Raw genomic sequence first — 15,093 nt, 5'->3', positions numbered from 1 at the left:
CGGCGGCAGGGGACGCGAGTGCGTCAGGGCCCGCGGACCGTGAAGTCCGCGGGAGACTGGCAGTGGACAGTAGGGCTGCGCCCATGGAGGAGCTGCAGTGGACCGCCGCAGTTGCTTTGAGCCCGGTCCAACGCAGGGGCGCGCGGCAAACGTGGAGGTGACGAGGGGGGTGCCGCGGGGAAATCCAGGTCACCGGCACGTGGGTCGACGCCTCGAGGGCGGAAGGGGCGCACTGTGAGGGTCCGGTGATCCTGAAGTCGGCTGCAGCACTGGGTCGCACCTCTCACGCAGCAGCTACGAGGTGCGCGAAGGAAGTCACGGGTCCAGGGCACCACGGCAGCAGGAGGGCTGGCAGAAGCCAGCGAGATGGAGACGGTGGCCCAGGGAATATGCACCAGCAGGCTGGAGCAGGGAGGACTCAACCTCCGAAAGGGGCGAGCAGGACGCACGAATACGTGAGGGACGGTCAAGGCTGACGAGAGCGCAGCGAGAGCGGGAACGCACGAGCTCTCCGGAGCTTAGCGCCGCACGCACCCGCTCTCGCCGAGCTCTGAGGCGACTGACGCAAAACGCGCCTAGTCGAAGGGGAGCGAAAAACGCGTCTCCGTTCCCCTCGAAGATCCGAAGGAGACGGTGCAGGTGTGTTGTAGAATGCTTCCCCGAGCTAAACCGCGGAATCCTCGCAGCTCAAATTTCGAAACCGTTCGCCTGGTTCAGGCGTTCGTCATTATAGTCGTGTGGTGTACGCGGCGCCCTACCTCAAGCTGAGGAAGAGCGACCGTGGCACGCTCGGCTCGATCATTCGGGCGGCGGTAAAAAAAGGCTCTAGGACTCCCGGCCAGAGCGTCTACAGAGCGCCTGTTCCAAGTTTACAATAGGGGAGCTGACTGAGGCCCACAGAACAAGCCAAATTGCTAGGCTATCGGTGACCAGCACCGGCAGGCAAGTCCTCCGAGACCTCAATCTAGGGCTTCTCCCCACCACAGAAAACAGAGTGGACATCCCGGAAGTGTGGAAAAATACTGTGACGGTTGAGCCGCTCCCCAAAAACATGAATTGGGGGTATAATCAGGGGAGGCGTGAAGCCAGGGCAAACTTTATACAAAATAACTATGGCAGTTAGACAGGCACATATTACGTGGATGCAGCGGGTCCTACCGAGGATGGCATCTACACCATTGCTGTTGTGCACGAAGGAAAGCAGGTGAACGGGCTCTCAGTAAAAACTAACAACGCGCTAATGTTGGAGGAAGTGGCGATTGCACTGGCCGCCAACCACTGCGACGCAGCCTACATATATATAATGTAGGACTCGCAACAGGCCTGCCGAAATTACATGCGGGGTAGGATAGCGCCACTCGCCCGCAGAATATTATTGGCACATGCGAAAAATTCAGATTCGGCTACTGGTAAAAAACAGGTTATATGGGTGCCCGGTCACCAGAGGGTGGAGGGGAACGAGACCGCTCACGCGGCTGCCCGAGCGTTCCTCCCCCGGTGTTCCGCTCAATTCTCCGGTTTTACCGAGGCAACCATACCAATCCCGCTCATAACTTATGCGGACAATACAAATTATTTACGCCTCTACAGGAGGGCACTCCCGGGACCCGCCAAAGGTCTTGACAGATCTAAGGAGCGCCACCTTAGACGGCTCCAAACCGGATGTTTTCTAAATCTCAATATACTAAAACACATGGACCCGACATTCACGGGTAGGTGCAAATTCTGCGGGCAGTATACTGACTTATACCACATGGTGTGGGCCTGCCAGCAAAATACAAAACTAAAAGCAATAAAACAACCAACTAGGGAGGGCTGGGAGGCGGCCCTGTCCAGCTCGGACCTGGAGGCCCAGCGCGTATCCTGGTCCAGAGAGCTCGGGCAGCGGCGGCGGCCAATGGCGTCCCGGAATAGGGTCTGCCACTCAGCTCCATAACGAAACGCACCTCCCTTCCCAAATCATATCATCGTAAATAAATGTTTTCTCCTTCTCCGCTGCCCAGGTCGTAAGCCGCTATTGAACATGCGGCTCCGAGCTTCCGAGCTGACCAAAGCAGCCTCCCACAGCTGCGGGCTGTTTATTTGCCAGGAGACGGGAGGAAAGTGCGAGTATAGAGTGTGAGCAGAGTCTGCTCGAGGAGAGCTGCAGAGCGTGAATTTGGGCGAGAAGGCACCGGGTCGGCACCAGAACTGGTGCACAGGCCAAAGGTATAAAAAACAATAAAGAAACAATAAACAAAGAGAAAGAGAACTGAGTAAAAGGAAGCACAGCAAGGACGATGCGCTTTTGCTTTTCTCACTATCCCCAGTAGAATTAAAAAAAAAAAAAAAACACGTCGACAAGGCACACAAAAGTGACATAGACCTACGTCACCTTTTTGTCACGTGATTTTGCGCCCAGCCCAAGACCTGCGAAAATATCCTCCCCGGTTAGTACGGTTTGTTGCCGGGTGGCGTTTCATCTATGCGAAATTTGCTCGTTACCGCAGCTTGAAAGGCGTTTGTTGTGGCGATGTTAATTGTTGCTATCGGTACGCATGACTCATTTTGTGTTAAGTTGCTTTCTGTTTCTTTAGTTCGAACACCGGTACTCCGGAATCGTAGTCGGTACTCCGGAATAGTAGTCGGAGCCAGTGTTACGTAGTCCTTTTGGCCTCCTTTTGCCCCCCCATTTTTTTTTGCATATCGCCTGCGTATATCGTCGCGTGCGAGAGCCAGGCTTTAGCGACGAATTTAAGTTGATGTTCCCTACTTTTGTTCACATTCAAATAGTGCGTCGTGCGGTGGCTGCATGGTGACTGGGATAGGGAAATACGTTGACCTCTATTTTTCGTCATGTCACAGTCACGATTTTGTGCGAGTGGACCGAAATGAGTAAAGATGTTTGCGCAAGGCGATAAATGACATCACACGTTTCCGTTTACCAACTCACTCAACCTGTCAGCTTACGGCATTGTCGAGTGCAAGCCTTCGTCGTAAATACCTGGCGTACGTAGCTTTCTCCGTTAATCTCCCGCGAGAACACAGCTAGTGCAAGCCAGACGTCTCGGCTGCTATGCACGAACGATCGTTATAGGCAGGCAAGGACTGCACTGTGTATCCAAGTTGGTGAAACCATGCATGATAGGCTCTACCAGGAGCCCTGCTTATTGGCTGCTGTTGCAGAGGCTGCATGGTATTCACCACTCCGTTCAGCGGATATAGGGGTAATAGCCGAGTCAGTCCATCCTGCGCTGGAGCTAAACAGTGAGGCCATCATTTATTAGGACCACTTTCTACCTCGGGTTATCTGCTTTTACTTCAGGCGCAGTCAGCAAGTCGCCTGCAGCACTCCCGTCTAAGGAACGAACAGTGCTCCTCTTCTAAAGGGGGACACTGACCAGCTCCCTGCTACCCTTTGGGTGACTATACTAGTGATCGAAGCTTTCGCTTCCATTGTAAATTGGTTTATAAGAAAGGAAAGGCGCGGTGTCTCTCAAGGTCACTTGAAGGTGAAAACCAGCGTTACGCTAATGTCTCGAAAAGCTGGCGTAGTGATCGTTTTCGCTTCAAAAAAGAAGAGCGCAGTGTACATAGATTTTGAATTTTAAGAGTATACCCACCGCCGAGAGTTCCTTGTTACGCCACCAGCGACATTTTCTCTTGACGCAATTTTTTTTTTTTTTAAATTAGAGGGTCTCTTATCAGATGTCTCTTAAGTGTTCAAAATGGCGAAAGCATACCCTTCCTCTGCTATCATTTCCTTCTCATCATTTTCCTCTTATCGGCGTTCGTTGCAGTGCTAACATAATTATAATTGGTTTACAGAAAAGGAAAGGCGCAGTATCTGTTACACTTTCCACGGCAAGTGTGAGTTTGGACGTTACACCATCGCTCCCGTCGTGAGGCGTTCCTTGGCGCGCGTTCAAGTGTGGGATTGCAGATGGCAGCAACGCTAGACAAGAACAGATCTCGCGGAATATGACGGATCTCGCGCACAACTCTCGCGCACGGGATTTTGTTCCATGACCCTAGAAAGGCTTTCGACTTAATAGCGATCGTATATACCTTACTTCAGTGGCCATCTGCGCTCACATAGGATGCCTCGGTCGCGGTCGACACCATCCGTCCGCCCTAATTAGGACTTTTGGGCATGTGCGCATCCGGGTAAATCAGCGCCGTCAGGGTGCCCAGAGAAGGCGGGGGGGGGGGGGGGGGGGGGGGTTGATCCAATTTTCCGGTACGGTGCAATGATAATTGGTTCACAGGAAGGGAAAGGCGTGGTATCTGTCACTTATTTATGTGGGCACCTGAACCGCGCAATAAAGGAAGGAAGGTTGGAGTGAAAGTAAACAAAGAGTATATAGCCGCAGTGGAGGGCTGCGGGATAATTTCGACCACCTGGGGATATTTAACATGCGCTGGCATGGTACGGCGCGGAAATGTGAAATTAGCGGTGAATTAAGTTACAGAGGCTTTCTCAGAATTTTACGGTAGTGAATACGACGCGCCAAGCAGCGTTCGAAAGGGTAAGACTGGCTGATGCGCGCGTGCCTGATCGTAGCCGCGGAATAGCATGAAGTTAAACCGAAACTATGCTACTGCGCTGTTCTTAGGAAGTGGGGAATTCCAATCGCCGTCGCACCTGCCATTATTCTGACCAGTGCCTGCATGTGCACCAGTTTTATAAAATCCAGATTCGGAAGGACTATAGCGGCGATCGCCATGCATGATTGGCTGCGCGAATTAACCAGTGCAAGCTCGCCTATGTCTGCAATATAACGAGTATTACGCCAGACTTAGTAGGATGAGGACCGAATTGACTGTTGACTATTAAGGCTTTTCAAAAACGTAATTGTGCAGGATTAAATTTAAGCGGTCCCCACCAACCTTTTTGCAGGAAAACGCATGCGTACTTGTTTTGTCTGTTCCGCTCCCCCATGAAAATGGATGCTCGGTAGACTTTCTTCAGGCGTACCCATTTCAGCTGGAAAAGGAAGTTTCCACCGGGATTACAATCTTCCAGCTGGAAGGAGATGAGATTACAGCTGGAGTTACTCGGCAGAAAATTTTCCAACTGGAGCTTGACTGGAGGTGTCAATTTGTCAGCTGGAAACCGGAAAATTCTAACTGGACATGGTTTCGGGTTCCATAATCCAGCAGGAAATATATGTCATTCCAGCTGGAATTTCATTTTCCAGTTAGAAAAGCGTGGTTTCCAGCGGGATAATCTGATTACACGGTTCCATAACTCAGCAGGAAATTAATGAGCATTTTTTCGCCAAGATGTGTTCCACAGGTACAGCGATCGAAAATGATCGCGACCCGTTCCGGGCCCCTCCTTGGCCGTTCATCATCACTCGATGATTGCGTCGTGACCCGAAGCGTCGTGCCGCGCTGCATATGACGACATTTTACCCACTGGTGCCGTCGCGCCGGCTCTCGACATGTCGTCAAAGCATCTGCCTATACCTAGCGTTACCATTCGCATTACCGCAGATGTCGACTCCACTAAAGATAAGCCGGTTATAACTGATGTGACAGGTGTCAAATGCGCTGCGCCGATGAAGGCTGTTTGGAATCGGCGATGACCACACGCGAGTTCAGAAACACGAAACGTCTCATAATTTCGGAATATTCACATCAAGCATATATAATACATGAGGTGCGAATGGAATAGCAATTGCTATAAAAAACCATTCCGAATGTTCTGAGCCCTGTGGGAGCTGCGATACATGTTAGGCAAAAAGGAAGACAAAGTTCTGTGCTTGTTTAGTCTTTTTGGAGCAAGCTGGCGCAACTCTCAGTAGTGTTTTTGCCGCAAAATGGCGCTGAAAATTCAATTTGTATCAAAACGGCTGTCCCAGCCCTGTCAGCACCACCTGAACTAGAAGACGTGTCAGCAACTGTATCTTGTAGGCCTGGGTGCTAGCAGAATCATATTTGAGGATGTTTCAGGAGTTCGCTTGTGATGTGCTAATGGTTATTTACATTGCAAAATAATTAACAAGTCCCATGCTGGTTTGCCTTTTAGCAGTGGGAAATGTGAATGTTTTAAATGCTTCCCTGCTCCAATGGAGGTAATATTTTTCACAGATTTAAAACTAATCTGAGCAGCCTGAAAACTGCAAAAGAAATTAACTGAAAATTGTGTGGCTTAGCATACATCCCAAAGAAACACATGATCTAATATGAGGGATGTGCAAGGAGGACTGTGGGTTTGTTGGGACTATATGGGATTCTCTACCAACCACTCTCGATCAAACATGGCAGTTTGTGTAATGAAATTACTGTTTACTTTTCGCACTAATTTGTGATGTAATGAATCACTTTTCTGGTCGAAGTAAGTAAGTAATGTAATGAATTACTTTACAGCAGTAATTTTTGTAAAAGCAATTAACTCCTTTCAAAATTACTTTTACTAAAGGGAATCACTGCTGTTTTGTACTCTCTCTCGGTACTCTTGGTACTGGCGCCGCGAAAGCAGTAACGACATGCAGCAAGCCTGGCCGGATGGGCAAAAAAAAAAAAAAAAAAAAAAAAAGGACAGAATTGAGAACTGTGCGCCAGAGACCTCATACGTGTCTTCGGGCCACAACCATTCTCTAAGCAGAAAGGTACGTGTAAGGTTCTTATAACTTAATTTAAATGTTCTGGCTGTTTTCATTTCCATGAAATCATATATGCAATTCTCATTAGATGAAACCATTTGCAAGCGATTTAGATAGAAAGTGGCACCACTTCAAATTGGTTCATGGAACTGGTACCACTTTAAATTTTCACCTGGTGTATTTTGTAATTGCATGATTCCAAAAGCACTAGTTATAATTTTCCGGTCGAAAAGCCTGATACGACCCAATGCTTGGCTACCTGGGTCAGCATGACCGTTTATAATTTCTTCTCCGTTGGAACGCCGCTTCCAATCTTGCAACCTTGCGATCAGCAGCCGATTGAAAGCCAAAGTCGCCCCATTGTGTCCTTGAAATGCTCAGCCATATGATGCAAGCCCGATCCGCGCTCATATATATAGGTTCACAAATACCAAAAGCAATCTTGAATATACACAAGCTGTTTCTGACTGCAGTTCCTTTCTGACAAGCGGTAGCCGGCCACATACAGCCCGTATTTCACATGTCTAGATAAGCGAGGGTAGAGCATTGAGCGCGTCGTATTCCATAAAATATATGTTGTCTTCGCACTATTTCATGACGTTATTGCAACACTGAAGCAGTCATGTATACCGGTTCATATTTATTGCGGGCGCGTAACCCAGCTGGCCGCGAAACCATTTCGAAGATAAATGCAGGGGCTTCTCTTGTGTGAACAATCATAAAGCGCTATGGAGCTGAACACAGCGGCAACTGCAGGTTTTCATGTATGCAGGCGGAATACCTCCCGCAGAAACGAGATAAGGAGTTCATGAGGAGTGAAATTTCTTTATATATAGAGTGAAAGGGGTCGTAAGATGGTAAGATCGTTAAGCGCAATGTACAGCAGAAGCCCCGTGCGAAGCTAGAAATTTCACTATACGAGAAATCTTCTGCAGCTGTCCATTACAATCAAGCGCATTCAAACTGCATTATTCTGCGCGCAATGCAGGTCTGCTAAAGCAGAGCTGCGTGTTTGTCTAGGTGGCGTCGGCCCAGCCCAAACGCGGTGCAAGACAAACTTGGCGCTCGCCGGCGTGACCTACGCGCCAAACGCGACTGCGCCGACGCATGGTACAAAGAGAAAATGGTAGCGAAAAGCTCCCATAAAAAGTCTGCGTGTCGACTCTGAGCAGTGAGCGAGGCGTCAGCTTCCTGGCGCCCCCTGCGAACTATGCGGCAAAGCAAACACGTGACGTTATAACGTCACAAAATCCTGTGAAGTGACATACGATTGGCGGGAAATTTGATTATCTTTTTTTTTTTTCCACTTTTGGACGAAAAGCAATTGGCCAACGACGACGGAGACAGAACGATGCTCGGATAAGGCGAAGAAAAGGACACCGTAACTGTTCAGTCAACTTTACTTGACATGGATTTCTACTGTCAAGTTCTATATTTAAATGAAGTGTTACGTCATCTTCAACCACCTTATCATAGCATCGTTCGGCCGTCGTCGTCGTTAGCCGAATCTTTCGTTGCGCATCATGTAAACGCATTCTGAGACTCAGTTCTTCGGGCACGTTTCTTAACCTAAAGAGCCTTCGACACCAATGACACGAAGGCGGTCCTGGAAGAACCGACTTCGGTGTTACCACTCGGATGACGAAATCTTGCACATGCGGGGGACATGATCCTTGGATGGACGCAGGAATCCACACATCAGCACGAGTACAATACGAGGAGTACGCATAACAATTTTTGCAGATGATATTTGCATCTGAAGTGCATCACGTTCGCGTTATTCTACGCATCAACGAATTCAGAGAGAGTTACTGTACATCTCAATGTACCTGGCCCGCCGTGGTCTTCGTGTCTAATCAGAAAAGAGTGTTGTTATAGCTTTCACAAGAAAAAGAATGACTCGATACCCGCTCCTTCTGGGTGGACGGTCACTATCGTATGTACGATCACACCAATTCCTAGGTGTTATGATTGACAGTAATCTCTTTTGGCCACCTCAGATAAAAACACTCCAATAAAGAATCACTGCAGCATCACAAGTTTTCAAATTCATGCCGGGAACACGATGGGGCAGCAATTTCCGGTCGATGGATCTGCTTGAAAAAGCCTACGTTGAAGGAGCGCTGCGCTACTATTTACCGGGGCGTCAAAGATTATCTCCAACAAGCCAGAAGATTCTTGAAGCCGCGCGAAACAACTGCTTGCGGATATGCATTGGGATCGGAAAGGGATCCTCTGCATCAGGAACACTTGCAGAAGCAGGATGCCTCCCGCTAGATGTGATTGCCGCCCAAGAAACTATGCGCACCCATCTCCGACATGTCCTCCAAGGGAAGAAGCATTTCTTGCATCATGTCCACCAAACTCGCAGCAACTCTGGCTTTGGTCAAGCAGTACAGTTTCTGCCCCTCCCTACTATTATTCAGCCACGTAGTTTACTACCAGTCACCTTTCCTCTATGGACACTATCGTCTTTAAAGGTGATAATGTCTGTTCCTGACGTGGATGCGAAAAGCCGCATGCCACAGGCAGCACTTCTGCAAGCCGCTCTCGCCTACATAGTCAAGGAATATACGCAGCACACCCACATATTCACCGACGGTTCAACTGCTTAAGAGACTTCATCCTGTGGCCTTTAGGTACCCTCAACAAACAATGTCCTGTCTTACCGGCTGCAGCGGAAGACATCATCTACGACAGCTGAGCTCCATGGCATTGAAGAAGCTGGTTCCTATATCCCACACCAGACCTCCGGAGGATGGGTTATCTTCACAGATTCCAGAGCATCTCTGCAAATCCTGTATAGCCTACTGAAGAAAACCGATCGTCAGCCTGTTTTCCTTGACATCGGGTATCTGCATCAGTTGGCTATTGCCGCAGGCCACTGTATAACATTTCAGTAGATAGCAGCCCACTGTGACATTAAAGCCAATGAAAAAGTGCTCGTAAAGACCACCAACATCAACGATACATTCGGACCTTCCTCACGAAATCTGAAGCATCCAAACTGGCTAAAAATTTCTTTCTGAAGCAAAATATCAACATTGCAGGAGAAGGAGGAAGATAAGGAGGAAAGGCAGGGAGGTTAACCGGTAAAGGAACTGGTTTGCTACCCTGCACTGGGGGAGAGGGGTAGATGGGTATAAAAGTTGTGGGTGAGAGAGGGATGGGTGATGACAGTACAGTTACATCACATACACGTCACATCACATCACTTCACAGTCATATCACGTAACATAAAAAGTCATAGCCTTTCGATCAGTCCTGTGCTCTTCATAAAGCGGAGCAGTGCCTGGGAGGCCTTCACCGTAGACGATCGCCGTGGCCAGGGACCTAGGATCATAATTTCAGTTAGTGGGCGTCCATCTAGACGCTCCAGCGCACGGCATAGGCACTGTCTTTCCTCGCTGTATATGGGGCACTCACAAAGAATGTGGCCTATAGTCTCGTCGCACCCGCAGTTTGTGCTTGCAGGGCTATTTGCCATACCTATCACAAATGAATAAGAGTTTGTAAATGATACACCAACCCACAGGCGGCACAGCAAAGTTTCTTCACATCGGGGTAGGCCAGGTGGAAGCCGGGGCTTCAGGTCAGGGTCCAGGGATTTTAAGCGGCAGTTCGCAAACTGGTCAGAATTTCACCAGGAGAGCGTGTGTTCCCGCGCAAGTGCGCGAAGCCTGCCCGCTGCGTCTGCCCTGGAAAATGGAATCAACACACAATCGCCGTCTTGGTTGGCTGTTCGTGCGACCTCGTCCGCCCGGAGATTGCCCGCTATGCCGCTGTGTCCTGGAAGCCGTTGGTAGATGATGTCATGTCCTCCATTTATGAAGTGATGAAGTTGCTGTATTTCCGCGGCGAGTTGCTCATGGCCTCCACGGCGAAGAGCCGCTTTTAAGGCTTGCAGAGCTGCTTTTGAATCTGTGAAAATAGGCCATCGTTGAGGGCTTTGCTGACTGATATATGCCTAATAGCGACACGTATAGCGGTTAATTCTGCGGCTGTTGAAGAAGTATGGTGAATTGTCCCAACTTTTATTTCTGTATTGATTGCGGGTACGTATGACTATGGAGCTTGAAGAACTCACGGTATTCACTGAACCGTTGGTGTAGGCGTGCATACGATTTGCATGGTACTCATGGAAGTATTCAAGAGTGATTTCTTTTAGTTCTGTCGGCGATAGCTCGACCTTCTTCCTGATGTCGGGTATTGAAAGAAGCACATGTGGTTGATGCAGGCTCCACAGTGGAGAGGACGGTCTAGATGCGGGTGTAAACTGGGACGGCAGAATAGCGCGATGCGCATCAATGGTCTCTGTAAACGATGTACGCGGCTTGGTAATAGGAAGACTGGCCAAATTATGACAGGGAACCCGGGTGATGTGTCGGAAATGCGCCCACAGGGCGTCAGCTGTTAGGTAGGCAGATATGGGACGCTTCTGAGCAAATCAAAATGGTAGCCGCCGTAGAGGCACATTTCGGCAATCCCAGGCAGGTTCGCAGAGCTTGAGCTTGAACGCTCTGTAGAATTCCTAAATTGGTTTTCCTGACATTTCCAAGTGCAGGTAAGCTGTACCGAAGAAATCCCATAAATATAGCATGGTACAGCTGGAGCATCGACCGCGCGGACGCTCCCCATGACTTTCCCCCAATAAAGGCAAGTATGTGAGCAATGCAGCCGTCCGACCTGCCTCTTGCAACTCGAAGCTATGGCATGCGGGCACGACTTCACGAGTGCGGACTCTAGGCAACGGCTAACAATGGCCCTCTTAACCGTTTTGGAATGGGCTGACTCATAAGGAAGCAGAGCCTTCTGTGCCCGCGGTGCGTATTCCCAGCATACATGGTTACCCCCGAAGTTAATCTTAAAAACTGCAACGAATCCTGTAAAGGGAGTTCGTGCGTGAAAACCAACCCCTTATCATTATCATAAAAAAACAAGATAAAACACCGCGCACAGCACTTGTGCAAGGGAGGCGAGGCTGCTTCCTTAAAACAACTAAAAAATCATCAACATATCTAAAAGCTTTTAAAACCCCCAGCCCATTAAATTCCTGTTCGAGGTCATGATCAATAAACGCTAAAAATATATTACATAAAACAGGGGCAACGCACGACCCTATACATATCCCTTGACGTTGACGATATAATCTGTTGTCAAATGAAATTTATTTTATTTATTTATTCGATACTGCCAATCCCATCAGGGATCGTAACAGGGAGGGCATTCAAAAGTACAGAGGCACAAAAAATAACAATGTGTAAATAATCGAAGTACATAAAAAATATGATACGAGATTATGCATAAGAAGATATATGTATAGCAATTAAACAAGAATAAGGAGCATGTGACAAGTTTTTCGCGGACACATAATACCACAAGCGAAAACACAAACGGAAGGAATAACTTCGCATAAGAACTCAATAACTATTGAGCAATTAGTAGTTGATTTTCCACACGTGTGCTGAAGGAATTTAATGACGGATTACTAACACTGAATGTGTTCAAGGTGTTCCATTCGCGTATAGCACGAGGAAAGTGTGAGTATTTGAAAGTGTCAGCACGGAATAAAAACTCGTTTAGAGTGTGTATGTGAGTATTACGGGTTTGTCGCGTTTGTGATTTTGATATGTATCTTGAAGTCTCGACTTTTAATCTATTGTGTATGAGTTAGTACATGGTTTTAAGGCGCGCTAGTTTTGCTCTACTTTGAAGGGTTAGTAGTCCTGCGTGTTTGAGTAGTTCTGTTGGTGATTCTGTCAACCTGTGTTTATTAAATATACATCTGACCGCTTTCCTCTGCACTGCTTATATTTGTTTAATAAGCTTGTTAGTGAAAGGAAACCAAACAACATTAGCATATTCTAGAATTGGTCTGACATATGTCTTATACGCAAGGAGCTTTGTTTCCGATGGTGCTAGTTTGAGGCGTCTGTTGATGAAAAATAACTGTTTTCAGGCGGTTGATGTGACATTGTTAACAAGAGAATCCCATCTGAGGCCAGAGGTTAGTGTTATCCCTAAATATTTATATTCAGACACCGAATCAAGAGGATTGTTATTTAATGTGTACTGAAAATTTGATTGGTGTATCTTTCTGGTTACGGATAAAGAAACCGATTTTTTAACATTGATAGTCATCTGCCATTCTTCACACCGCTTTGTCACTGCTGTTAAAGCGTTACTTAAAGCTATGTGGTCATTGACGCAGTTAATTTCCTGGTAAAGTGCACAGTCATCGGCAAAAAGTTTAATATTGTGAGAAATAATAGTAGCTAAGTCGTTTATAAAAATCAAAAGTAATACTGGGGCTAGAACACTTCCTTGTGGTACACCGGTTGTAAAATTAGCTATTTCGGACTTAGCATTGTTAATTTCGACGAATTGAGTACGGTTAGTCAAATAATCAACAATCCAACCTATACTATAGCTCCAAAGGTTGCATTAAGTTTCATAATACGTTTGGAATGTGATATGCGGTCGAAAGCTTTCGAAAAGTCTAAGAAAATGAGGTCGATTTGTTTCTGCTGATCAATAGCGAAGGATATGTCATGTGTAAGTTCGATTAGTTGTGTGTCTGTAGAAACTCCTTTCTACAGTCACACAAATGAAAATGACCCCGAGATAAAACTCTAGCAGGCTTAAAAAACTATCCACAGAAAAACCCGAATAATTCTGAAAACGCACATCACCGCTTTTCTCAACAGCATTTCTCAAGCAGCTGAACAGTTCTGAATGTGGCACAGAATAAAACAAACAGGGAGCCTAGCGTCCGACAAGGGCGCTATAGCTCCTTGGGCACTGTACTCGGTGCAGTGGGTGTGAGCCGCGGCTGAACGAGATACGGATTCTGGGCAGAAGCGTTGATAAGGAGGCGCGCGACTTGCTTTAAGTATTTCTTATAAAAAAGAGGGGGGAGTGGTGTGTTAGTGACACGTCTGTCGCTCTGTTGAGAGCAAAAATGCGATTTCTTGAGCGGTTTCGGTGAAGAGGTCCTGTTTCGTTGGTCTGCGCATGTCTGGTCATTGCTATGTATTGTAGGTCTTTTCAGTGCAGTAAACCAGATGTAGAAGCGTCTGTCCTGTGTCCTTCCTTTTCTTTCCTTTTCTTTAGCGCTAAGAACGCCGCCTGAAGCTGAAAACTATCTAACCCGTCTACAAGTTCTTTTAAACCATTACTCTTTCTCTTCGTCTCGAAGTACCTGAAAACTTTCAATAGCTTCAAGCATCGACAGCGTGTGGTCATGTAGGATGATAATTTGGATCTGCGCTCTATTTGAAAAATAAAATTACAACGTAAGATTTGGCGACCAGTAGATGAACTTGAATTCGACCATTTGTAGCGCGAATAAAAGAAAGGAGACAGCTGCCATGACAGAGCCGGGAGCCGGGCTTAGTAATTTACCTCAACCTCCTTCACTGAACACCGCTCCCGTGAGTGTTACCACTTTTCATTTTATATTTCACTTATTTCCCGTTTTGTTTCCTTTGCTCTACCCCTCAATTCATTTTTTTTATGCAAGTATACTAAAAAAAAAAAAGAAAATTCTTTGCTACCCAATTCTTGGCCGATCCCCCTCTGTGGGTATGTGCCATAAGTTATTTGGACAACAACAACAACAACAACAACAACAACAACAACAACAACAACAACAACAACAACAACAACAACAACAACAACAACAACAGCAGCAGGAAACTTCATCGATGGGGGTCAAGCTAGCGCATTGCCCTGCCCCGAGGCAACTGCGAAGGCTTCGCCCTTTCATGGAGACCATCAGGAGCTGGTGTCCCAGCCAGAGCAGGCGCTTGAACTTCGCCACAGCCGTCAGGACCATCGCTGCCACTGCAGCGGTATCTGGCTCAGGGAGGAGGGCCAGTGGTGGCCCAGCCAACGGCAACGGGGCCATTTCCGCGGCATCCGCCAAGCTCGCGCTGATCATGGACGCCCCTTCGCCGATGTCCGCGCCTTCACGAGATTTGAACACCGGCGACGCGCGCGTCCGCATGCAAGTACACAGGCTCGAGTTCCAGAAACAGGAACAAGACGCAAGGGACTCAGTCGCCGAAATCGTCACCGCCGCTAGCTGTGTCAGCGGTCCCGTAAGCACTGTTTCTACGAGTGCCGTCACGGCCTTTGAAAAGACGGCGGCACAGATTAAGCTCCTTGAGCTTCGTCTCCAAACTGCAGTGAATGAGGAAAGGGCATCGATTCAAGAATTGAGAGATTGCTTGGAAAATGCAGGTTATGACAACAAGTACCTTTTGCAAAAGATTCGACCTCTCGGGCTTAAAGTGCCAGATAACGTTTTACCTGTACTGCAGCATGTAATGCCACCAAATGGTCAGGAGTTGGCCGGCGAGACATCAACCCCGTCCTGGGAGTCGCCGTGCTCACTGCAACCCACTGTGACAAAATTGGAGCTAGTGTTCAGCAGCATAGCGATGGGATCATCTCATCTTGGCAGTCCAGGTCAGAAGTCTTCTGTCCTTACCCAGCGACG

The sequence above is a fragment of the Amblyomma maculatum genome, chromosome 1 (genome assembly GCF_055883805.1).
Source record: "Amblyomma maculatum isolate TAMU_Amacu chromosome 1, ASM5588380v1, whole genome shotgun sequence".
Classification (NCBI taxonomy): domain Eukaryota; kingdom Metazoa; phylum Arthropoda; class Arachnida; order Ixodida; family Ixodidae; genus Amblyomma; species Amblyomma maculatum.
Note: the sequence above shows the minus strand (reverse complement) of the source record.